Source organism: Narcine bancroftii, unplaced genomic scaffold, assembly GCF_036971445.1.
Source record: "Narcine bancroftii isolate sNarBan1 unplaced genomic scaffold, sNarBan1.hap1 Scaffold_157, whole genome shotgun sequence".
Lineage (NCBI taxonomy): Eukaryota > Metazoa > Chordata > Chondrichthyes > Torpediniformes > Narcinidae > Narcine > Narcine bancroftii.
In genome coordinates this window covers 3,542,485-3,569,758 of record NW_027211892.1, presented here as the reverse complement: position 1 = coordinate 3,569,758, position 27,274 = coordinate 3,542,485, and the positions used below count along the sequence as shown (strand labels likewise).

Sequence of the window (27,274 nt, the reverse complement as noted above, 5' to 3'; positions counted from 1 at the left end):
CCCTTTGAGCATCTTGGCATGGACTTCAAAAGGCCCCTGCCTTCCAGGAACCGAAACGTCTACTTCCTCACAGTAGTGAACGAGTACTCAGGCTTCACTTTCGCTATCCCTTGAACAGACACCTCTACGGCCACCGTCAGCAGGGCCCTGGGGCAGATCTTCACCATGTTTGGCTACACCGCTTTCATCCACAGTGACTGGGGGTCTAGTTTCATGAGTGACGAGCTGCGAAAGTACCTGACAGCGAAGGGTATCGCGACCAGACGCATGACAAGTTATAACCTAAGAGGTAATGGGCAAGTTGAACACAAAAATGGGATGCTCTGGAAGGAAATCCTCCTGGCTCTCGTCGAAAGGGTGGGCCATTGAGTACTGTCAGGATGCCCAGACTGAGATGCCCCACATAATTCGGTCGATGCTGTGTACGGCTACCAATGAGACCCCTCATGAACCCCTCTCCATTACAAACACATACATGTGAATACACAAACGTGCACACACATACAATCACACAGATGTAAACATGCATACATGCACACACTCACCCACTCGTGCACACACTCGCACACAGGCATGCCGGCTTATTGCACACATGCACCCACATGCACACGCACGTTCATGTGCACACACAAATGGACATATACACACACACACACACACACACACACACGTGCACACACACACATGAACGTACGCCTGCATTTTCATGAACTCGTGCACAAACATGTACGCATGCACATGTACTCACTAATGACTCTCACACACAATTGCAAAAACCAAGATGAAAGTGGGAAAATGTTTTGGGCAGAAAAATAGATCTAAATGATTGGAAAATATTATATAAAGATAATGGTAGCCCACAAGTGCGGAGATCAACCAGCACAACACGCGGTAATAAACAGCGGCATAACTCACTAACGTGATCCCCAGCATTGGGAACCAGCGTGGTTGGAAGCTGGGGCAGTGCAAGACCGGCAGCCCTAAAATGGGGCTGGCCGGGCTGCCCAGCTAACAAAGCAACACCAGGCTGGGGAAGAAGGGGAGTCGTATGCAAGAACGTTCCCGCGGGCGGGAATCCCGTTTAACTTATTCATGCGGGAACTCCAACTGTATAAAAGTAGCCTTTCCAGCCTCAATAAAGGCAGAGGAGACTCTACAATCACCTCTGTGAGTTGGGCCTTACAATCAACCTGGCCAAATGGTAGTTCGGACTGAGCACGATTGACTTCCTGGGTCACAGGATTACCAAAGACGGGGCCACAACACTACTCAGCAAGATGGAGGCCATCCGCAAATCCCCGAGGCTCAGTATGACCAGAGGACTGCAGGAGTTCATGGGGATGGTGAACTTTTCTCAGAGGTTCATCCCTGCAGCTGTTCGAGTGATACGCCCACTTTTCACCCTGATGACTGGCAAGGCGAAAGACTTGACCTGGGACGACTCTGCACGAGTATTCGTGGAAGCTGCGCTCCAGTCCACCCAGGCCAAATGCACCCACAGCCCTCACAGTTGATACCTCAGGAACAGCGATTGGTGGAGTTCTGGAGCAGCAGATTGAAGGAAGTTCACGGGGATGGTGAACCTTTACAATCGTTTCATCTCTGGAGTCGCGCGCACCATGAGCCCATTGTTTGCACTCATGGCCACAAAAGAAAAGACTTTATTGTGGTCAGAGGAGGCGGACAGGGCTTTCATCATGACAAAGGAAGCTCTAGCCAGCGCTGGTCCACCCATGGCTGGAAGCACACACGGTGCTCTCCGTGGATGCATCAGCTATGGCAGTGGTGGGTTCTGGAACAGTGGCTCGATGGACAATGGTGCCTACTGGCCTTTTTCAGCAAGCAGCTATGCCCACCAGAGCTCAAATACAGTGACTTTAACCCAGAGCTCGTGGTGCTGTATTTGGCCATTTGGCATTTCCACTACTTCCTCGAGGGTAGTCTGTTCACAGCCTTCACAGATCACAAGCCCCTCACTGATGACCGTACGAGGGGCCATACAAAGCTCTGGCGATGCCAAAGTATCCGTGGTCCACCAGACAGCAGTGCCACCTCTCGTACTTGTCTGAGTTCATGACCGACATCCGACACAGGGCTGGCAAGGACAATGTAGTGGCAAATGTGCTCTCCCGTCCAGCCATCAACACTGTCGTGGCTGGCCTGGATTACGAGCAACTCGCTCAGGCACAGAGGAATGATGGAGAGTCACAGGCCTTGTGGACCACCATGTCGGGCCTCAAACTCAAGGATATCCAGGTGTCCAGCAGCCCGGATACATTGCTCTGCGACATCTCAACAGTGGTCCCGCCGCAGTGGAGGGTGTAGGTCTTCAGTCTGATCCATGACCTCGCTCCCCCAGCAGTAAAGACAACCGTGCGGTTGGTCACAGAGTGGTTTGTGTGGCACGGGCTGAAGAAGGAGGTGGCAGAACTGGCCAGGAACTGTACCAGGTGCCAGATATCCAAGGTCCAGTGACACACACGAGCCCCCATCCAGAACTTCGACCCGGCAGTTAGCAGATTCCAGCACATCCACATTGATGTCGTTGGGCCCCTGTCAGTGTCCAAGGAGGCTCGTTACCTCCTCAGGGTGGTGGATCAGGCCATAAGGTGGCCGGAGGCCTTCCCGATTAAGAAGGCCTCGCGGAAACATGCGCCAGGAATCTGGTCAGCCAATAGATCACCCATTTCGGAGTTCCAGCGCATGTCACTAGCGACAGAGAGGCAGTTCAGGTCTGCCCTGTGGACTCAGATGGCGAAGCTCCTGGGGGTCAAGCTCTACCACACCATAGCATACAATCCGCAGTCCAAAGGGTTGGTAGATAGGTTCCACAGGTACCTGAAGGCATCGCATATGGCCAAGGTCTCTGGATCAAACTGGGCGGACGAACTACCCAGGGTCATCCTCGGGATTAGGACGGCCCTCAAGGAGGACCTGCAGGCTTCAGCAGCGGAGATGATCTATGGCGCACTGCTTTCCCTGCAGGGTGAGTTTTTCAGCCCAGACCCTGACATCACAGCCACCGACAAAAACCTGCTGGCAAACCTACGCAGGCAACTGGCCTTCCTAGCTCCCCCACCACCTGTACGCCATGGCACCCGGCCATTTCATCTCCCAAAGAGCTCGACTGAGCCCAGTTCATTTTTGTGCGGAAGGAACCACAAGGTGCACCACTACAGCGACCGTATGAGGGGCCATACAAAGTCTTGCAACAAGCCGGCGGAACCTTCACCCTGGACATTGGGGGGAGAGAGGAAGTTTTTACGGTGGACTGCCTGTAGGTGGCCCATCTGGAGATGTCACAGCCATTGCAAATGGCTGTGCCCAAGCTCCGGGTTCGGCCGCCTAATCAACAGGATGCGTAGCCAGTTCTGAGGGGATGGGTGGGGTTGTGTGGCAGTGTAACATCCTCATGGCAAACTATGTGAGAGTGCAGCCATGAGAAAATTGTGTTGTCAGAAGTTTCTCTCTGACTCCAGCATCCCTTCCAGTGTTCACCCTGGGTTGGTGGGCAGAGAAGTGTGGTGGGAAGGGAGGGGGTGATGGGTAGGGAGGGGTTGGTGGACAAATAGGGGTGATGGGGAGGGAGGGGTTGGTGGACAAATAGGGGTGATGGGGAGGGAGAAGTGGTGGGGAGGGAGTGGTTGATGGGGAGGGAGGGGGTGATGGGGATGGTGGGGTGATGGGGAGGGAGTGGTTGATGGGGAGGGAGTGGTTGATGGGGAGGGAGGGGTGATGGGGAGGAAGTGGTTGATGGGGAGGGGTGGTGGGAGGGAGTGGTTGATGGGGAGGGTATGGTTGATGGGGAGGGAGGGGTGATGGGGAGGGAGTGGTTGTTGGGGAGGGTGTGGTTGATGGGGAGGGCAACTATTTCCATTCATTGCATTGCTGTGCAGGGCCGTCCCCCTGCATTTTGATGATCTCTTCTTCTCTGTCTATTATAGCCTGTCTATTGACCAGTTGTTTGTTGTCTCCTGTGGGGTGAAGAGATGTTGTCCTCGTGCTGCATCTTTTGCCGCTTTGTCTGCAAATGCATTACCCAGGGTGACAGGATCCTCACCCACTCGTATGGGCGTCACATTTAATGACATCCAGGGAATTGGAAAGGGAAATGGTTTCTGTTCATTTCAGAGTGAATTTTTTATTGGGTTGACTGAGGTTGTGAGGAATCCCCTGTTTTGCCATAGAGCCCCAAATCATATGCCACCCCAAAGCATATCGGGTCGAATAGTTCTGCCTGCTGAGCAGAGGTGTCTGCCTGGAAGGTGGCTGCTTCTATGATTTTAGATGACCCTTATGTAGTAGGACACCCAGAATTTTTTGTTTTTCGCAACTGGGTGAAAACACCCAAGTGCAGGTGTCATATCTGCTTTTACCTCGTCTGGCAGTTCATGCTCTCTGCAAAATCAAAACTTTGCCCGCACATCTCCTTGAAACTTTCCATCCTCTCTCCCACTCTCATCTTCCACAAACCAGGGTTCTGCTCTTGGTATTGGTGTGTCCTTTAAATCAGGTCTCATTGCGAGAAGTTTATTCCTGTGGAGACCGTTTTGTTCAGGGTTGTCCAGTTCCATTGGTGGTGGTGGGGGTGGGGGGTGGGGGTGGGGGGTGGTGGGGGTGGGGGTGGGGGTGGGGGTGGTGGGGGTGGGGGGTGGGGGTGGGGGTGGTGGGGGTGGGGGTGGTTGGGGGGTGGTGGGTGATGGGGGTGGGGGGTGGTGGGGGTGGGGAGTGGGGGTGGTGGGGGTGGGGGTGGGGGTGGTGGGGGTGGGGGGTGGGGGTGGGTGGGGGGTGGTGGGTGGTGGGGGTGGGGGGTGGTGGGGGTGGGGGGTGGGGGTGGTGGGGGTGGGGGGTGGGGGTGGGTGCTGAGTGAGGCAGAAGGGTTGATCGTAGTGCAATTGTAAAAAGTCAGGTCGGGGTTTGACAGAAGTGATATTTTGTAGCAGTTCAGCCTTGTAAGGTGTAAGGTGTACACCTTGCAACCTTGTGTAAGGTGCCGTGATTATGTCGATGTCAGCAATGAAGCCACCCAGTGCCGTGGATAAACTTTAACTTGCTGATAGAACGTGGTGTTTGGGCAACCGTAATCATGGCAGGTAAGGCAGGTAGGATCTGGGTGACGGAGGGAGCCCCTGGGCTACGGGGTCTAGTTGAAAAGAAAAATATGCCACCAGTCTCCGTTCCTTCCCACGATACTGTGTCCGAACCGCTGTCACACTTTCCTCTTTTAAGGTGACAAACAGTTGAAATGGACGGTCAAATCGTGGGCATCCCACAGCCGGGGCAGAGGTTGGGGATGTTTTTAGTGCCCGAAAGGCACCATATGTTCAAATAGTTTAAAATTGACTTGGTTGAAACGCAACCAGCTGCCCTAAAACGATACCCAAGAGTCAGATAATCTCCTTCCAATGGAAACACTGTAGCTAATCTCAGCATAAGCCCTTGGCACCATATGCGCTGTCTTGGATTCTTTGCCTGGTTCTTTTTCTCTCGGCAGGGACCCAGATCAACCTCGTATGAGGGACCACAATGGGAAAGAGTTCGGGCTCAAGGGTCCCAAGGTGCACTGCTGCTCCGTCCGATGTCCCAGTGACCTTGTGGCCACTTACACCATACATAGTGATCTTCCCAGCGAGAGATTACCGACTCCGCCAATGTTACACTTTAGTCCTGTCAAGGTACAAGAAGTCCAACCAAACCACAAAGTCCAACACACAGAGAATTGATTCGAGTCCTACTAGTGGGAATGAGCAGTAATTAGTGTTGGGTCGACAAAGTCACCTCCCCAGTACTGTTGAACCTCATTCAAAGTACAAGGTTACTGAATACAATATTGAAGACATTTTGGTGCATTTGATTAAGTGACCATTTCTTCGAGGGGATTGTTTCAAGCTGAGGTGTTACAGTGTTTTCTTATTTCTAAAGACAGGAAAATGGTTATCATAGAATTGGCTTTCTAGAATGAAAAGATATGGATTTGTGGCAGATATGATCAAAAGGGGCCTTTAAGACAGTGTGAGCCTAGCACTTGGCACATGTTAATGTTGCTTCCCCAGTGATCATGATTTTGAACAGGGTTAGTTAAATTAAAGACACTGGAGCAAAGTCATTAGGGCCTTTGCTCTGCTCCCTCTGCAGGCTTTTGATGTTTCCACATTCTCTTTGACAAGCTTGTTGTGCCATCAGTTGTTTTTGGGTGGGAACCCGTTTATGAATGGGCTGCGTCTGACAGCTGGTTATGTGTAACAGCAGGGAATAGTGTTATTTGTGCAGAAGACCAGGGGCTGGCTTTATTTATGGAAGAGGTGATAATCATTTAAAAGTCTGCTCTATCTTTCAGAATAGGGTTATCATAACATCTTAACTCTTCTACCCAGCACATTCACTTCATTACATTGTCAACCAATACCACAGATCGGGTGGACAGTCAGAACCTTTGTCCTCACAATAATGAGGTTCCATTCTAGAGGGCACAGCATGAAGATGAGAGAGGGGGAGAGGATGGAAAGTTTAAAGGAGATGTGCAGGCAGAGTTTTGATTTTGCGCAGAGCATGAACTGCCAGACATAGAGGTAAAAGCAGATATGACACCTGCACTCGGTTTTATAAAGTTAACATTCCATATTTTATTAAAAATAGGCATTTTAGACAATTATACACTTTCTATGCAGAGATGATGGGCACCATAATGTTGATGTTCTCGGGCAGGCGATGGAGATGCCCAAGGATGGGGCATTGGAGATGCCCAAGGATGGTTCTTCATTGAAGACAGCAGCACATTCTCCAGGTCACTGCCACCCGGTTCAAGATGTTTCTAAGGAGGATCCGCCATGGTCTTATCGGCGTATCCTCCTCCCATGCAATGCGAACTGGATGTTCTCTGGGGTGACAGTGACCTGAACTCCCTGAGTCTTTCAGGACGATTGTGAAATCTTCGTCGTCTTCTTCGATGATCGTATCCATTTTTCTAGTGGGGTGGTGAGATGGGAAATATATTGGGGTAATTTTATTTTTTTGATGCATAATTAGATGCGAGAGTCGTTGAATATAGCTGAAAATCAATCAGATAATCCGATCACTTGCCCACTGCATGATGTTTATATAGTGAATGGGGATTGTGATGTCACTCAAACCAACCAATGAAAACCCAAAGAAAATCTCCTTTTAAGGTGTAAAAGCTGCCTGATGTTGATCTATTATCAGTTACATGATTAGAAGTTGAGGAAACCTCCAAAGAAAATCTCCTTTTAAGGTGAAAAAGCTGCCTGATGTTGATATATTATTAATTATATGATTATAAGTTGAGGAAACCCCCAAAGAAAATCTCCTTTTAAGGTGTAAAAGCTGCCTGATGTTGATGTATTATTAATTATATGATTATGTTGAGGAAACCCCCAAAGAAAATCTCCTTTTAAGGTGTAAAAGCTGCCTGACCTTACAGTTCTACATGACAAGTTACTAGACTTTAGACATGGTACAGATATTCAAAGATGCACCATTCCTAGAACCATCTCACAATGACACACTGAAGCAGGCAGCCTGGCCCTTCTAGTCCAGGCTGAACACTTTCTCTCTTTCTTAATATTTATTTAAAATCCCAGAACAGAACATGAATTACTCCATGTGTGGTTCCGCTGTTTAAGAAAGGGTCCAAATGTAATCCTGGGAATTATAGGCCCGTGAGTCTGACGTCTGTGGTGGGCAAGTTGATGGAAAGTGTTCTGAGTGTTAGAAATAGAAGTACCTTTAAAAAAATTGCTCGAGACAAAAATTGAGAACAAAGAACATTTATTTTACAACAATGCAAAGTTGGGTGCTTCCCCTTACCCTGGGAATACACACATACACTGGGGCTCACCCAACTTTTATACAGTTGATTTCAGTATAGGAATACCCTCCCCCTTACATTCTTCTGCCTCCTGCTGGAGAGGTTTGGCATTAGGCAATCCTTCCTGCCTACGTGCGGTTTCAGTATACTTGGAGGACCAGGGGGTATCCTGTCGGTGTCCCTTCATGTCATTGTCCTTATTCACACCTTCCTGATTCTTGGGGCTACAGTCTCTTGGTATGCAGAGTTGGCTCATCCTGTCTAGGGTTGGCTAATTTAACATGTATAAATCTGTGTAAGGTTAGCTAATTAGATATGTAGGACTTGGTACTTCTGTCCAGGGCTAGGAGACCCTTATCTGATCCAGACTACCTCAACTTCCTACATTCTATTGTTCCTTACCACTCCTTATCTTAGTCTTATGGTGGCTCTTGTCACAAAGACTAGAAGATTCTTATGTTAATCGTGCTGACTCTGCTTTCCTGCATCCTAATCCCCAAGCTCATCCTGTTTGTACTGGTTACAGCCATTAACTGATGTATGAATTTTAGTTTCCTTCATGTTCATAATTTTAGATCAGTTTTCCCATCTCTCACATGAGGGATGGTATTTACAAATATTTGGAGGTACAGGGATTGCTAGGGAGTAATCAGCATGGTTTTGTCAGGGGTAGATCAAGCTTGACAAACCTGATTGAGTATTTCGAGGGGGTTACAAAAAAGGTTGATGAAGGGAAAGCTGTGGATGTTGTCTATTTAGACTTTAGTAAAGCTTTTGACAAAGTTCCCCACAGGAGGTAAGGAAAAAAGGTGGAGGCATTAGGTATAAATGAGGAGGTAGTGAAATGGATTCAGCAATGGTTGAATGGGAGGTGTCAGAGAGTAGTGTTAGAAAATTGTTTGTCCAATTGGAGGCCGGTGACGAGTGGAGTTCCTCAGGGATCGGTCCTCGGTCCACTATTGTTTGTAAAATATATTAACGATCTGGAAGTAGGGGTGGAGAATTGGATAAGCAAGTTTGCGGATGATACAAAGATTGGTGGTGTTGTGGACAGTGAGGAAGATTACCGTAGATTAAAAGGTGATTTAGGAAGGCTGGAGGTGTGGGCTGAGAAATGGCTGATGGAATTTAATACAGATAAGTGTGTGGTGTTACATTTTGGAAAGGCAAATCTAAATAGGTCATATGCATTAAATGGTAGGCTATTGAGATGTGCCGAGCAACAAAGGGATTTAGGAGTTGTGGTAAATCGTACCCTCAAGGCTGATACTCAGATAGATGGTGTGGTGAAGAAGGCATTTGGAATGTTGGCCTTCATAAATCGGAGTATTGAATTCAAGAGTAGGGAGGTTATGATGAAATTGTACAAGGCATTTGTGAGGCCAAATTTGGAGTACTGTGTACAGTTTTGGTCACCAAATTATAGGAAAGATATAAACAAAATAGAGAGAGTGCAGAGAAGGTTCACGAGAATGTTGACAGGATTTCAAGGTTTGAGTAACAGGGAAAGTGTGTGCAGACTGGGGTTTTTTTCTCTGGAGCGTAGAAGATTGAGAGGGGACTTGATAGACGTGTTTAAGATTTTAAAAGGGACAGACAGAGTAAACGTGGATAGGCTTTTTCAATTAAGAATGGGGGAGATTCAAACTAGAGGGCATGGTTTAAGATTGAAGGGGGAAAATTATAAGGGGAACATGAGGGGAAATTTCTTTATGCAAAGGGTGGTAGGGATGTGGAATGAGCTTCTGACAGACGTGGTCGAGGTGGGATCATTGGTTACATTTAAGGAAAGACTGGATAGTTACATGGATAGGAGAGGACTGGAGGGGTGCTTGTCAGTGGGACTAGGAGGGTGGGGATTTGTTACGGCATGGACTAGTAGGGCGGAACTGGCCTGTTCTGTGCTGTAAGTGGTTATATGGTTATAGTACATATTGTTACGGAGTCCAGAGGACCCCAAAAACCATCAATAAAAGATAGGCACCACAGCACTGGGTTACTTAAAGAAAAGTAGTTTTTAATTATATTTGAAGAAGAAAAGTGAATTAAATTGTAACTGATTCCTGTGAGAAACCCAGCTTACTGATGAAATCATCTCACAGTGGGTGAAGTGATAAAACCTTTTATTCAACTTTCTTGCAAGATCAGGTCTCCTTCAGAGAAGGCAGACCCACTGATGTACAACGACCTTTTTTATGCATTTCTTTGTGTTCATAACCACTCCTTTGTTAATTTATCTGGTCATTTAACTGAGCAACTGTTTATTTAACCTATCAAAAGCTGTTCCACTCATCATCTTAAAACCCGTCCTTGTTTACTTCTCCCATTCCCCTGATTTTGCGACCCCAACTCTTTATTTATTTTTATCTTTATTTGGTAAGATACTTTGTCACATGTTCCCGTTCTTTCCAGTCTTTTTAAAAGATCATTGTTGGGCGGTCTCAGTTGCCCCAATAATGACTCGGACAAAGACTGAGGGGAACGATAGGATTTATTGCATGAGAGACTGCTGGCCCGGGTCCAAGGCTAGATGAGTGGGAAGGAGAGGGGACTCGACTTTTATGGGCCAGAGTCACATGGGCAGGACTAAGGGAGGACCCAAGGTAGAAGGACACCCGAAGGGAGGGGCAGCCAGCGCATACCATCATATCAGTACAATTACCCCCCTTTAAAAAAATGGAACCCACTGGAACACAACACCCGAGGGTGACCCCACAACCATAGTAACAGCAACAGTACAGTAACACAACAGCAGCAGGACAAAACCCACCAAACCCCACCCCCCCGCCCCACCATCAGCTCGAGCAGGGGTGGCCAAACCGCGACTAGCGAGCCACATGTATGCGACTCGCTGCCAGTCTCCCACCCCCCAACTCGTGCTGACGGTCTCCCCAACACCCCTGCCCCGACCCGCACTGCTGATCTCCACCCACCTTGCCCACACAATTCGCGCTGCCGTTTCCCCCACCCTTCGCCCGGCCAACTCGTGATGCAGGTCCCCCCCTCTCACCTGGATGACTTGTGCTGCTGGTCTCCTCCCACCCTCGCCCGGCCAACTCTCACTGCTGGTCTCCACCCCTCTCGCCCGGCCTACACGCGCTGCCGGTTTCTTCCCCCCACCTTCAATTCGCCGACTCGCACTGGCGATTACCCCACCCCCTCGCTTGCCCGACTTGCGTCTTTAATAGCCTGATATTTGGAGAATTTTATTTTAGTCATAAAAAGATATGATTTTAATGACTAATTTTGTAGGGTGGAATCTGATTAAAATATCTCTCCTTTTTTAACATGTTTGTGTCTTTATGATAACTGAAACTAATACAAATTAACAGTTTAGAAACTGCAGGCATGAATAAATATGATGGTATTTAACATCCATTTCTGAACATTGCTATAATATTTTTGTTACAAAATGTGGATGTAACAATGAAAACGTCTGTGGGAATTTTGTTCATCTGCGACTGACTCTCAAGCATCTGAGCTTTATTGTTTGTGGCTCTTACATTAAGCAAGTTTGGCTACCCTTGAGCTTGAGGTTAAGCTGCTCAGGCACCCTCCTCTGTCTGCCGGACCGCTGTAGGGCCGGCATGTCCATATGGTGCTCCTCCGGGGAGGGGACCGACAGGGAAGCATCCATTGCAGGGACTGTCTGAAAAGGGGTGTCAGCGGTGAACTCCCGGACTGTTGGGAGCTCTTCCACTGTTGCATGGGGGGTAGATGCCTGGACGTCTGGCTGCAAGGCAAGCAGCTCAGGCTCCAGTGTTGTGCTCTAATGCTGCACGATCGGGTACGCGGCATGGTCAGTAGCCAGCAAGGCGGTCTCAGGGTCTCCAGCCCTTGCCAGGTCTCGAATTGGCACAGTGTCCTCGTGGCCATCCGGATACCTCACAAAGGCGTATTGAGGGTTTGTATGTATGAGGTTAACCACTGCAACCAGGGTCCCTGATGTGCTTCCGAAGCAGAACCAGCTCTGGGGTGGTCAGCCAGGAAGGGAGGAGGAACCATTCACTGATGTCCTAGGAAAAGCAAGGAGGCATTCATGCGGGGTTGTGTTTGTAGTGGTGCCAAGTAAAGATCAGATGGCGTGAATGGCTTTGGGCAAGATGTCCTGCCAGCGGGATATTGGCAAATTTTTAGATCTGAGGGCCAGGGATGTCGCCTTCATGACGGTGCCATTCTCCCTTTCCACCTGGCCATTACCTCTGGGGTTATAGCTGGTGGTCCAGCTGGTGGCTATGCCTCTGGCCAAAAAGTACTGTCGCAGCTCCTCATTCATGAACGAGCTCCCCCGGTCAATATGAATGTAGTCGGGGTACCCGAACAGAATGAAGATACTGCTTAGGGCTTTGATGACCATACATGAGGTCATATCTGGACAGGGGGTTGCAAAGGGGATCCTGGAGAATTCATCCACTACCGTCAGGAAGTAGACGTTCCTATTTATCATCGGGAGGGGCCCTTGAAATCAATGCAGGTGTCATATCTACTTCCTCGCAGAGATAGATGAGTACTCACATTTTCCCTTCGCCATCCTGTGCCCACCCATTTGAAAGGGTGGGCAGCCTTGATGAGGTGTGCCTTTTCTGGCCGGTAGAACTGAGGCTTACACTCGGCGCAGATTTGGTAACGTCTGGTCGTGGACCGGAAATCCTCTACGGAGTACGTGAGGTTTCGCGTTTTAACCAAATGATACAACCTCGTGACTCTGGGGTGACATAGGTGGTCATGGAGGATCTGGAGATGGTTGAGATGCGTGCTGGCTCACGTCCCTTGGGCTAGAGCATCCGGGGGGTCATTGAGCTTGCCCGGCTGGTAAAGATGTCATAGTTGTAGGTGGACAATTCTATCCTCCACCTCAGAATCTTGCCATTCTTTATTTTACCCCATTGTTTGACACTGAACATGACCCTCTGGTCAGTCAACAGGGTAAATATTTTAGTGGCCAGGTAGTGTCGCCAGTGGCACACTGTCTCAACGATCACTTGAGCTTCCTATTCGACGGAAGAGTGCCGGAGTTTGGGACTGAGCAGGGTGCGAGAAAAATGCTACCGGCCGGCCTGCCTGGTTTAACGTGTTGGCAACTGCGACATCGGAGGCATCGCTCTCCATCTGAAAGGGGACAGATTCATCCATGGCATGCATAGTGGCCTTAGCGTTGTCTCCTCTAATTTGTTCAAAAGCAGCCAGGGCACCTTCCAGACTACCCTATTTTTGTGTTCAACTTGCCCATTACCTCTTGGGTTATAACTTGTCGTGTGTCTGGTCGCGATACCCTTCGCTGTCAGGTACTTGTACAGCTCGTCACTCATGAAACTAGACCCCCAGTCACTGTGGATGAAAGGTGTGTAGCCAAACATGGTGAAGATCTGCCCCAGGGCCCTGATGACGGTGGCTGTGGAGGTGTCCGTGCAAGGGATAGTGAAAGGGGAGTGTGAGTACTCGTCCACGACCGTGAGGAAGAAGACATTTTGGTTCGTGGAAGGCAGAGGTCCTTTGAAGTTCACGCCAAGACACTCAAAGGGCCGAGTGGCCTTTACAATATGGGCCTGTGGTGTACGGAAGAAATGGGGTTGACACTCTGCACAGACCCAGCAGGCCTTGGTCATGTCCTTGGCGTCCCTGATGGTATATGGCAGCATCCGGGACTTAATGAAGTAGTACAACCTGGTGACACCCGAATGGCAGAGGGACTCATGCAATGTCTGCAGCCTGTCATTGTGCATAGATGCACAGATCCGAGAGAGAGCATTTGGGGAGTCGTTAAACCTCCCGGGGAGGTACTGGATGTCGTAGCTGTAGGTTGCCAACTCGACTCTTCAGCGCAGGATCTTGTCGTTCTTGATCTTGGTCTTGTGGGTAGTGTTAAATATGAACGCCACGGCCCGCTGGTCCATGAGGAGAGTGAATCTCCTGCTGGCCAGGTGGTGGCGCCAGTGGCGGACTGCTTCCACAATCGCCTGGTCTGCTTTTCAATGGCGGAATGCCCTAGCTTGGAGCCGTGGAGGGTGCTAGACAAGAAAGTGATGAGGCGCCCCCCTTGGTTGAGGGTAGTGGTGAAAGATACCTCAGAGGCATTGCTCTGCACCTGGAATGGGGATTCCTCATCCACGGCCTGCATCATGGCGTCTGCGATGTCGTGTCTGATGCGAATGAAGGCTGCCTGTGCCTCGGGTGGGAGGGGAAAAGTTGTAGCTTGGGCTAGTGGGTGGACCTTGTCCAAGAAGCGAGGGACCTACTGCGAGTAATAGGAGAATAGGACAAGGCACCTGCAGAGGGCTATTAGCGTGTGGGGGAGAGGTAACTCCATTAATGGGCGCATTCTTTCTGGATCTGGGCTGAGGACACCATGGGCCATGGTGGCGAGGTGGGTGATGCTAAACACACACTTCTTCTTGTTGTAAGTGAGGTTCAGCTCCCCAGCCATCTGGAGGAATTTTTCCAGGTTAGCATCGTGGTCCTACTGGTTACGGCCGCATATAGTGACATTATCCATATACAGGAACGTCACCTTTAGCTTGTGCTGTCTACCTTGCGATCCATCTCCTGCTGGAAGATGGAGATCCCGTTCATGACCCCAAAGGGAACTCGGCAGAACGGGTACAGGCTCCCGTCTGCCTTGAAGGTGATGTAGGGTTTGTCCTTCAGGTGGATGGGGATTTGGTAATACGCCGACTTCAGGTCAATCATGGAGAAAACCTGGTAGCGGGCTATCTCGTTGACCATGTCAACGATCCTCGGCAGGGGGTAGGCATCCAGTTGGATGTACCGGTTAATAGTCTGGCTGTAATCCAAGGCTATTCTCGGCTTACTACCCCTTTCAACCACCAGGACTTGGGCTCTCCAAGGGCTGTTACTGGGCTCTGTGACACCTTCTACCAGGAGTCGCCGCACCTCCGCCTTGATGAAGTCTCTGTCTGCGGAACAATAGCGCCTAATTCTGGCACCAATCGGCTTGCAGCCTTTGTATAAGATGTGGGAAGAGTGCCGGTGGGGTGATGCGAGAGGCCGTAGGTTGGCAGGACTGCTAGGTTGGCATACTGTGTAACGTGAGTGGAGGTTGGCGCCCGCGAAGGCAAAGGTGATACTTTGCATGTGGCAATGGAAATTGAGGCCCAGGAGGACTGAGACGCAGAGTTTGGGCATGACCAGGAACCTGAACCCTGTGTATGTCTCCCCTCCCACAGTTATATCGGCCAAGCAGCGCCTGAGGGTACCAACAGTCTTATTCTTGGCAGCGAGGGCGATCGAGCATGTGGTGGGGTGGACTTTTAATGTCGGGGAGTGGGCCACACTCGGGAGAATGAAGCTTTCTGTGCTGCCACTGTCGAACAGGCTCTTTGTTACCTGCCCGTTGACTTGCACGACCTTCATAGAGCTCCTGAGGTCATGAGGGATGTCACTGGTCGGAGTGGTGGCAGCCAGGACCATCTCAGGGTCAGAGACATCGCTCTCCGGTTATGGCATCTGGAGGCTTGGGGAGCGTCGGGAGGGTGTCCTGGTCATTGCTCGTGTTGACCACATCGACGTTGGTTATGGGGTGTGGCGTGCAGCAGCTGATGGTGTCCGGAGTCATGGAGAGCATCAGCTGGGTGGCCTAAACATTACCTGTGTTGACTATGTCATTCTCATCATCATCGGGGGCCTGCTGTGTCGGCCGCTGCTTGGCCCAAGATGGTGGCGTCACATGGGTGCTCCCCCCAGCCATGTTCATTGTGTCGGAGGAAGTGACATCGTTGGGGCCGGTGGCAGTAACGTCATTATGTCAGCCAGAATTGATGTCACACCATGAGACAGAAGTGATGCTGGCGAGCGCTGTGGCTAGTCCAGGTACTCGGGGTACATGCTGCAATCGTCACTGGCAGAGACAGATGCTGCACCGTCAGAGTTGTGGAAGGCAGAAGTTGTAGCGGGAAAATTGGCACCGCCCCGCTCGCGCATGTGGAGGGGTCCGCGGGGAAGTGGGGAGGTCATAGAGGGCCACTGAACTGCCGGCTGATTTTGAGAGCCACACTTTAGTAAAGTCAACTTTCTTGCCGCATCGGGAACAGTACTGCTTCCTAGCTGAGCAGTGTTGGCATGATAGTCAGTCTGACCCACACCAGGACCCACAGTACTTACAGGAATGCCGGGCACCTGATGCAGCGACGATCTCCTCCCCAGCTCGGTCTATGGCTGCAGCTGCAGTGTGAGAGGGCCATTAGGGAACAAGGGTGAACTTAGAATCAAAGGCTTCGATGTGCATGGCTGCAGTTTCCAGGGTTCGGACCACTTGCCCTGTCTTGTTCAGGGCGTAGATATTATCTTCCACCAGCTTCTGCTGGATGGCCCACAAGCGTAGCACTCGGACGAAGGTGTCCCGGGTCAGCCTTCCCCGGGTTCAGCCAGACACGGTCGGGCCAACTCTCGCAGGTGTCCCAAGTAAGCCATCTCCCTGGGTTGCTCTGCTTGGGTGTTGAAGAGGTACCTTGGTCAGACCGCATTAATGGGGGTCTTGTACAATTTCTCAAAGGTGTCCATTGTGCTCTTGCAAATGGAGCAGCCTTTGGTTGCCTGGAAGGCGTGGGGACCCATCTTTGACCGGAGTAGGACCGGCCTCTTCCGATCTGAGTCCAGGATGCCACCTGCATGCGCCTCGATGATTGCCTCGACCGCGTGCTGCCATATCTCAAAGCGTGTCTGGGCTTCTGGGTGGTGTGGGTCAACTTCGAAGCTCCCTGAGCTCAGGAGTTTTTCCATGACAGGCATGGGAACATTTTGTGGATTAAATTGTGGTGCGCTGTTAGCCAGAATCAGATGCACACAAGGTAAAGACAGTACAACAGGCTTTAATCCACAAAGACTTCCACAGAGCCAGGCTGGGGGTAGCTGCAGTAACTCTGAGTGAGGCCTCGGGAGGCCAGCGCAGGGTTTTATCCTGGAGGGTGATTGACACCCAACCGGGTTGGGCTTGATCCCTTCAGGCCGACTGATTGACAGCTGACCAGGTGTTGTCCTGTCTCCTTGCACTTCTTCAGGTACAGAGGTTCCCCCTTGCAGTTGGCCGATGATGTACCACCACAAATTTCCATTCAAGCAAACTTTCCTTATGATCTCCTAGTGAGGGTCGCATGATGTAGTGAAGTGAGATGGACGCTGGCCCAGGGGCTCTCCAAACACAAACATTTTACATCTATTAAAAACCCCCAAACCCACTTTTGGTCAGACAGCTGCAGTATGGACCAGAGACCAAAGTCGAAGCAACTAGATTCAGCTATTGAGCTAATTCTGACAGTTGTCTGTCGAGACAATTATTTCCAGGAGAAAAAGGAGTCAAAATACTTACAAGTGATGAGGGAATGCTCCGGGATCAGCAGAATGACATAAAAAGTAAATCTGCAAGCAAAAACAACAAGGAATCAACGTGGAAACCTCCAGAACAGATCGAGGGGCCTTATGGTGATGAAAATGGCGGGGCCACTTCAAGGCCTGCCAGTGAAGTCGGAGGCCAGCCCACCTGACAGGAAAAAAAACTGCAAATTGATATTGCCTTTCTATAAGAAATCCATCTTCTCACACAGGAGCCTAAGAAACTGAGGAAAGAATCGATAGGACAGGTATTAACATCATCCGTTCACACCAAGGCCAGGGTAATCAATAACAACACTTTGAGAGACGATGATTGATCCACAAGGCTGATATGTATTAGTTGATGGTCAGATTTACTCAGAACCCTGGAGACTTTTAAATCTCCCACCACCTAACAGTGAAAATGATTCCTTTATTCAGAATATTTTTCTCAAGGTATCAAGGGACGACAAAATATACTTGGAGGGGGTGGCTTTAGTTTTTGCTTGGATCCTGTTCTGGACAAGTCACCTCGAGAATATCCCGAATAAAAGCAGGCAAAACTACCTTGGCTTTCCTGAAAGATTAAAATTTGACAGATGTGTGGAGGCCAATGCCTCCATTTTTCCTCGACTCGGATTGGCCTTTCTTTGTTATCAACACAGCAAATTCGGAGAACATTCGTCTGAATACTTATCTTGAACCTTTGACCCTGTCTATCTCGATGCCAGAAAAAACAACTAAGTCACAGAGATGGCGTTCGAACCCCACCCATCTTCAAAAACCAGATTTTGGCAAGGATGTAAGCGACCAGATAAAGTTATTCTGCGAGTCAAACTGTGCCACCTCTCCCAATAGTTTTATATTTTATGGGGACAAACAATATCACATACAAAAGGGATGAAGAAGAAATACATGGGAGAAATAGAAGAGCTGGAAACAAATTTGGAAATTGGAAAAGGAGTTCCAACAGTCTGGTTCCAAGGAATTTTTAAACAAAAAAAAGCTCCAATAGGTCACATCCTTCTAGAGCTGAAAACGACCTGATGAGAGAAAGCCACAAGGTCTTGTCCTGGCAACTGAGAACAGAAGAAAGGTGAAGGACAACTGATGCAATTCAAACTGGAGCAAGTTAACTCTCATATAATCCAATAGAAATTAATGACAGATTTATACAAATTTATATCCATCAGAGCCACTCAAGAAGAAATTGAAAAGGACCTAGGCTCACTACAATCGAATAAATCACAAAGGGAAATGGTTGATCTCCTGAATTTTACAGAGAATTTTTCTTAAATAATACATCCCTACCATCATGGATGTTATTAACTTTGCATCTAAATTTCAAACTCTGCATCGTGGGGGCTGAGTGGGGGCTGAGTTTGCTGAAGCATAAATTTTAGAAAAGTTATTTGGTTCACAGTTCAATCTCACTTCTCATTCTTCCAAGTTCAATGGTTGTAGGCAATTCTGATACTGTGCACGGAATTGAACATGTATAAAGTTCACCAGGCTTTGCCACTCAGGAAAGTTCCGTAGGGTTTGCAGAGAGAGATTTGTTGGATCAGACACATAACCAGTTCACATGGTGGGAATCACTAACATAACAAGGTCACACAGTATAAATTACTCACACAACAAGTTTACACAATGGGACACACGAACATATTGTTTAGAATATGGGTTTCACTAAGGAAACAAGGTCAAATTTTGGGACTCACATAATAAGGTCACACTGTGTAAACGACTCACATAACAAGTTTACATTGTGGGACTCACTAACATGGAGTTTACAATATGGGATTCCCTAAGTGAACAAAATTATACTGTGCAACTCTCTCACATGACAAGTTTACAGTGTGGAACTCACTCACATAACACGGTTACACAGTGGAACTCACTCACCTAAATAGGTTACACTGAAGAACTCACTAACATAACATTTTCAATACCGAATTTAGCGAAATTACAAGGTTACACTGTGAAACTCACCCACATAACAAGTTTACATGGTGGGAATCTCAAACATAACAATGTCACACAGTGAAACGTACTCCATACCTATGTTACAGTCTGAGGCTCACTAACTAGACAGGTTGACACTGTGGAATTCACTTCCATAATAACATCACACTTTGAAACTCTCTCATATAACAAGGTCAAATGGTTGGACTCACTCACACTGTGGAACACACTCACCTAAAAAAGTTGCACTGAGGAATTCACAAACATAATATTTTTAAAATCTAATTTAGCAAAATTACAAGGTTTCACAGTGAAACTCAGACATATAACAAGTTTACACGGAGGGAATCTCTCACACAACAAGGTCAAATTTTGGGACTCACATAATAAGGTCACACTGTGTAAATGACTCCCATAACAAATTTACACTGTGGGACTCATTCACCTGAAAAGGTTACACTGAGGAACTCAGTAACATAACATTTTCAATATCGAATTTAGCGAAATTACAAGGTTACACTGTGAAACTCAGACACATAACAAATTTACACTGTGGGAATCTCACACATAAAAATGTCACATGATCGAACACACTCCATACCAATGTTAGACCCTGAGACTCACCAAGTAGAAAGGTTCACACTGTGGAAATCACTTCCATAACAATGTCAAACCTTCAAACTCACTCACAAAACAAGTTTACACTGTGGGAATCTCTCACATAATAAGGTCAATTTGTGGGACTCACAGAAGAAGGTCACACTGTGTAAATTACACTGTGGGACTCACTACCATCAAGTTTACAATATGGGATTCCGGAAATGAACAAAATTATACTGTGCAACTCTCTCACTTGACGTTTACAGTGTGGAATTGACTCACATAACACGGTTACACTGTGGAACTCACTCACCTAAAAAAGTTACAGTGAGGAACTCACTAACATCGCATTTTCAATATCGAATTTAGCGAAATTACAAGGTTACACTGTGAAACTAAGACACGTAACAAGTTTACACGGAGGGAATCTCACACATAACAATGTCACACAGTCAAACTCACTCTATACCAATGTTACACTCTGAGGCCCACTAACTAGACAGGTTGACACTGTGGAATTCACTTCCATAACAATGTCACACTTTCAAACTCACTGACATTACAAGACAATGTTACATTGTTACATTAACATGACAATGTTACAGTGTGGAACTGACTCACATAACACAGTTACACTGTGGAGCTGACTGACATAACAAGTATACACTGTGGGACTCACTCACCTAAAAAAGTTGCCCTGAGAAACTCACATAACTTTTTCAACATTGAATGGAGCAAAATTACAAGGTTAAACGGTGAAACTCAGACACATAACAAGTTTACATGGTGGGAATCACTCACAAAACAAGGTCACACTGTGTAAATTACTCACACAACAAGTTTACACTGTGGGACACACTAACATATAGTTTAGAATATGGGTTTCACTAAGTAAACAAAAGTATACTGTGTAACTCTTTCATATGACAAGTTTGCACTGTGGAACTCACTCACATAACAAGGTTATACTGTGGAACTCATTCACCTAAAAAGGTTACACTGAAGAACTCACTAACATAACATTTTCAAAATCGAATTAAGCGAAATTACAAGGTAACACTGTGAAACTCACCCACATAACAAGTTTACACGGTAGGAATCTCACATATAACAATGTCACACAGTCAAACTCTATACTGTGAGAGATGAGGAAACTTGACATAAAAATATGAAAGATGGGGAAACTAGTGCAGACATGTGGAGTGATGGATTAAACCAGTATGAACAGGTTAAGCATGGAAATTAGAATGCCGGAAGCAGAGTCAGCCTATGTAAGATTAGAATCTTCTAGTCTTTTCGACAGGATCAGTGAGCCCACCGTATGAATAAGATAAGGGGAGGTAAGGAATAATAGAATGTAGGAAGTTGAGATAGTCTGGATGAGATAAGGGTCTCCTAGCCCTAGACAGAAGTACCAAGTTCTACATATATAATTAGTAAGCCATACACAGATTTATCAAGTATTGCATATTAAATTAGTAAACCCTAAACACGATTAGCGAACTCTGCATAGAAGGGACTGTAGCTCTGAGAGTCGGAAAGGTGTGAATGGGGATAAGGGCAAGGTTGTGAATAAGGACAATGAGGATAATGACATGAGAAGACACTGACAGGATAACCCCTGGTCCTCCAAGTTCACAGAAACTGCACGTAGGCAGGAAGGATTGCCTAATGCCAAACCCATCCAGGAGGCAGAAGAATGTAAGGGGGAGGGTATTCTGATACTGTAATTTACTGTATAAAAGTTGGGTGAGCCCCAGTGTATATGTGTATTCCCAGGGTAAGGGGAAGCACCCAACTTTGCATTGTTGTTATAATAAATGTTCTTTGTTCTCAATTTTTGTCTCGAGAAATTTCTGTTAAGGTACTTCTTTTTCTAACAAATGGGGGTTTTTCCGGGATCACACTCCCTCCACTGACAGAGTGCCCGACGACGGGGGTAGGTGCACCCCAGCTGATTCAGCTGGACTCACGAACGACGGGTGGCTAGTCAGTGGAAGAAGTGAGTGATATCCAAGAAGAGGCATTGAGAACAAACGATGGGAGAACGTTAAGGAAGCGCGATAAGTATAGCTACTGGATCTGGTAAGAGAAATTTTTATACCTGTCAGTATGGGAGGTATGGGCAGTAAGAAAGAGAATCCTAGTGAAGGATTGGATGATCAGATAACCAAACAGAGTCCGTTAGGTGTAATGTTATCTGACTGGGGTTCGGGGAGAACCCGAGGAAAAGACAAACTTATCTTGATTAAGTACTGTTGTCTGGAATGGATTAAAGGCCCTATTAAAGGGTGCTCGCTATATTGGCCGAGGCTCAGATACGAGGATGACTGGATGTGTCAGGAACTTAACATCTGGCTGTATAAGAATCAAAGGCGGAATATGCCACCTGCTGGCTCAGGGGATCGGTTGATCAACTGGTCCTGAACGAAAAGAGAAGTGAGGACAAGAGGGATGAGGAACCCCTTGTACCTGAGACGCAAGGATGGGATGTGTTACATTCCTTTCCTCCACCCTATGCCCCTCCTTTACCAGTTCCTATCTATCCCCCCCTCCTGTGCTCTACCCTTCCGCACCTTCCCCTCCTCCCCCGCAACTAACGAAAGGAGAAGAGAATAGGGGTGGCTTGTTAACCCGTTCGCAAAGTATTAGATTGCCTACGAGAGACAGAGGCAAGGTTAGTTTTGAGCAGAGTGAGAACCTACTGGAAGAAAGGGCAGGATACTGTGAGTCAGTTTCTGAAGAGCAGGATTTCAGAAATAATAAGCTATAAGTTAGCTGGATGAGACCCCTGCAGGAGGTTCCCGGGCGAGGGGGTCTTGGTTTTGTAAATGTGCCCTTGACCAGTACGGAGGTGTGTAATTTTAACAGGGAAATGATTTCCCTGATAGAGGATCCCCAGGGATGCGCTGAACAATTAGATCAATTGTTAGGACCGAATATATATACATGGGATGAATTAACGGCTATATTTAGGACTCTGTTTACCCTGGATGAGTGTGGAATGATTCGCCAGGCAGGGATTAGAGTCTGGGATCGGGATCACCAAGGGGGACCTGGAGAAGCTAAATTCCCCTTGGCTAGACCTAATTGGGATAAAAATACCAATGATGGTCGGGTATTAATGGAAGAGTATAGGGCTAATCCGATTAAAGGAATCAGGGAATCTGTTCCGAAGGGACAGAACTTTAAAAAGGCATTCGAAGTTCCTCAGGGACCCGAGGAGACCCCCTCGGCATTTTTGAATAGATTGTGTGCGGCTATACAGCAATATGAGGGTCTGGATATAGAATCCCCAGCAGGGGAACAATTAGAATTAACGAATTTCGTTACAAATTCAGCCCCAGACATAAGGAGGAGAACAGATGGGGAACAGTGAAAAACAATTGGGAAGATTTGGGGAACAGTGGGGAAAATTTGGGAAAATGGGAAAAAGTGCGGAACAGATGCAGAACAGTGGGGATCAGTGAGGAACAGTAGGGAACAGTAGGAAAAATGTGGAACTGATGGGTAACTGAAGGAAACAGTTCGGAAACAGCTGGAGAACAGTGGGGAACAGATCGGCAACTGCTGGAGAACAAATGGGAAACTGATGGAGAACAGTGGGGAATCATGGGGAACAGAGTGTAACAGGTGTGAGACAGTGGAGAACAGTGGGAACAATGGGGAACAGATGGGGAACAGTTAAGATTGTTGAGAACAGTGGGGAAAATTTGGGGAACAGGTGAAGATCAGTAGGGAACAGAGGGTGTAACAGTGGGTAAATTTGGAGAACAGGTGGGGAACTGTGAGGAACAATTGGGAAGATTTGGGGAACAGTGGGGAACATTTGGGAAAATGGGAAAAAGTGCGGAAAAGATGCGGAACAGTGGGGATCGGTGAGGAACAGTAGGGAACAGTAGGAAACATTTGGAACTGATGGGTAACTGAGGGAAACAGTTCGGAAACAGCTGGAGAACAGTGTGGAACAGATCGCCAACTGCTGGAGAACAAATGGGAAACTGATGGAGAACAGTGGGGAACCATGGGGAACAGAGTATAACAGGTGTGAGACAGTGGAGAACAGTGGGAACTATGGGGAACAGATGGGGAACAGATGGGGAACATTGTGGATATGTGGGGTTCATTGCAGGATAATGGGGAGTGGAGGAAAGAATTGGGGAACGGGGGAACAGAGGGGAACAATTGGGAGGAGGGGTAACAGATGAGGAACAGTGGGAAGCAGATTGGGATAGGAGTGGACCTATGGGGAAGAGAGGAGAACAATTCTGAACACTGTAGAACAGTGGGGCACCATGGGGATCAGTTGGGATTGTTGTGAACAGTGGGGAAAAATTGGGGAACAGGTGAAAAACAGTGGGGAACAGGGTGTAACAGTGTAAATTTGGAGAACAGGTGGGGAACAGTGAGGAACAATTAGGAAGGGTTGGGGTACAATGAGAAACGTGGCAAAATGGGCAACAGTACGCCACAAATGAGGAACAGTGGGGAACAATGAAGAACAGAAGGAAAAATGTGGAAAAGATTGGTAACTGGGGAACATTCCGGGAACAGCTGGAGTAGCATGGAGAACAGATCGGAAACTACTGGAGAGCAGTGGGAGCATATGTGAAAATGATGGAGAACAGTGGGGAACCATGGGGAACAAACGGGAACAGGTGTGAGACAGTCAAAAACAGTGGTAACAATGGGGAACAGTGGGGAACATTGTGTATACGTGGGGTTCATTGCAGAATAATGGGGAGTGGAGGGAAGAATTGGGGAACGGGGGAACAATGAGGAAAGGGGAACAGTGGGCAACACTGCCGAACAGAGGGGAACAATAGGGAGGAGGGGTAACAGATGAGGAACAGTGGGAAGCAGATTGGGAAAGGAGTGGACCCATGGGGAAGTGTGGAGAACAATGCTGAACACTGTAGAACAGTGGGGCACCGTGGGGAACAGTTGGGACTCTTGTGAACAGTTGTGAAAAGTTGGGGAACAGGTGAAGAACAATGGGGAACAGAGGGTGTAACAGTGTGTAAATTTTGGAAACAGGTGGGGAAAAGTGAGGAACAATTAGGAAGGGTTGGGGAACAGAGAGGAACATGTGGGAAAATGGGCAACAGTGCACCACAAATGAGGAACAGTGGGGAACTGTGAAGACAGTAGGAAAAATGTAGAACAGATGGGTAGGAGTGGGGAACAATGAGGAACAGTAGGAAAAATGTGGAAAAGATTGGTAACTGGGGAACATTTCGGGAACAGCTGGAGTACAGTGGAGAACAGATCAGAAACTGCTGGAGAGCAGTGGGAACATATGGGAACTGATGGAGTACAGTGGGGAACCATGGGGAACAGAGGGTAACAGGAGTGAGACAGTGGAGAACAGTGGTAAAAATGGGGAACAGATGGTGAACATTGTGGACATGTGGGGTTCACTGCAGACAATGGAGAATGGAGGAATTGTATTGGGGAACAGGGGTACATTGAGGAAAATGGAACAGTGAGGAACACCACAGAACAGAGGGAACAATAGGGAGCAGGGGGAACAGATGATGTACAGTGGGAAGCAGATTGGGAATGGAGTGGATCCATGGGGAAGAGTGGAGAACAATGCTGAACACTATGGCACAGTGGGGCACCGTGGAGAACAGTTGGGATTGTCATGAACAGTGGGAAATGTTGGGGAACAGGGGAACAACAGAAGGGAACAGAGGGTATAATAGTCAGTTAATTTGGGGAACAGGTGGGGAACTGTGAGGAATATTTGGGAAGAGTTGGGGAACAGTGGGGAACATTTGGGAAAATGGGCAACAGTGCGGAACAGATGCGGAACAGTGGGGAACACTGAAGAACAGGAGGGAACCGTAGGAAAAAGGTAGAGCAGATGGATAACAGTGGGGAATAGTTCGGGAACAGCTGGAGAACAGCGGGGAACAGATTGGCAACTGCTGGAGATCAGCGGGAACATATGGGAAACTGATAGAAAACAGAGGGGACAGAGGGTAACAGGTGTGAGACAGTGGAGGAGAGTGGGAAAAATGGGGAACAGTGAGGAACAATTGGAAAGATTTGGAGAATAGTGGGGAACATTTGGGAAAATGGGCAACAGTGCGGAACAGATGCGGAACGGTGGGGAACACTGAAGAACAGGAGGGAACCGTAAGAAAAAGGTAGAGCAGATGGGTAACAGTGGGGAACATTTCGGGTACAGCTGGGGAACACCAGGGCACAGATCGGCAACTGCTGGAGAGCAGTGGGGAATATATGGGAAACTGAGGGAGAACATTGGGGTACCATGGGGAACAGAAGGTAACAGTTGTAAGACAGTAGAGAACAGTGGGAACGATGGGGAACAGATGGGGAACAGTTGGGATTGTTGAGAACTGAGGGGAAAATTTGGGGAACAGGTGAAGATCAGTGGGGAACAGAGGGTGTAACAGTGGGTAAATTTGGAGAACAGGTGGGGAACAGTGAGGAAGAATTGGGAAGATTTGGGGAACAGAGGGGAACATTTGGGATAATGGGCAACAGTGCGGAACAGTGGGGATCATTGAGGGACAGTAGGGAACAGTAAGAAAAATGTGGAACAGATGGGTATCTGTGGGAAAAAGTTCAGAAACAGCTGGAGAACAGTGGGGAACAGATCAGCAATTGCTGGAGAACATATGGGAAACTGATGGAGAACAGTGGGGAACAATGGGGAACAGAGGGTAACAGGTGTGAGACAGTGGAGAACAGTGGGAAAAATGGGGAATAGATGGGGAACATTGTGGATACGTGGGGTTCATTTCTGAATAATGGGGAGTGGAGGGAAGAATTGGGGACTGCGGAACAATGAGGAAAGGGGAACAGTGGGGAACACTGCCGACCAGAGGGGAACAATAGGGAGGAGGGTGAAGAGATTAGGAAGAGTGGGAAGCAGATTGGGAATGGGGTGGACCCAATTGGAACAGTGGAGAACAATGCTGAACACTGGAACTGTGGTGCACCATGGGGTACAGTTGCAACTGTTGTCAACAGTGGGAAAAGTTGGGGAACAGGTGAAGAACAGAAGGGAACAGAGGGTTAATTTGGAGAACAGGTGGGGAACTGTGAGGAACAATTGGGAAGAGTTGTGGAACTGTGGGGAACATTTGGGAAAAAGGGCAACAGTGCAGAACAGATGCGGTACAGTGGGGAACACTGAAGAACAGGAGGGAACTATAGGAAAAAGGTAGAGCAGATGGGTAACAGCGGGGAACAGATTGGCAACTGCTGGAGAGCAGTGGGGAACATATGGGAAACTGAGGGAGAACATTGGGGTACCATGGAGTACAGAGGGTAACAGTTGTGAGACAGTGGAGAATAGATGTGGAACATTGTGGATATGTGGGGTTCATTGCAGACCAATGTGGAGTGGAGGGAAGAAATGGGGAAAGTGGGAACAATGAGGAAAGGGGAACAGTTTGGAAAACTGCCAAACAGAGGGGAACAATAGGGAGGAGGGTAAAGAAATTAGGAAGAGTGGGAAGCAGATTGTGAATGGGGTGGACCCATTGGGAACAGTGTAGAACAATGCTGAACACTGTAGAACTG

The 27,274-nt window shown here is 48.0% G+C and overlaps 1 long non-coding RNA gene across 1 annotated transcript; it reads left to right on the top strand.

Annotated features, from left to right (window-relative positions):
- The first annotated feature begins 7,183 nt into the window (after window positions 1-7,183).
- On the top strand, window positions 7,184-18,412 carry LOC138750505 (uncharacterized). The gene is made up of 2 exons (XR_011349368.1): window positions 7,184-7,249; window positions 16,840-18,412. It is a non-coding gene; the product is annotated as an uncharacterized lncRNA (long non-coding RNA).
- The last annotated feature ends 8,862 nt before the right edge of the window (window positions 18,413-27,274 follow it).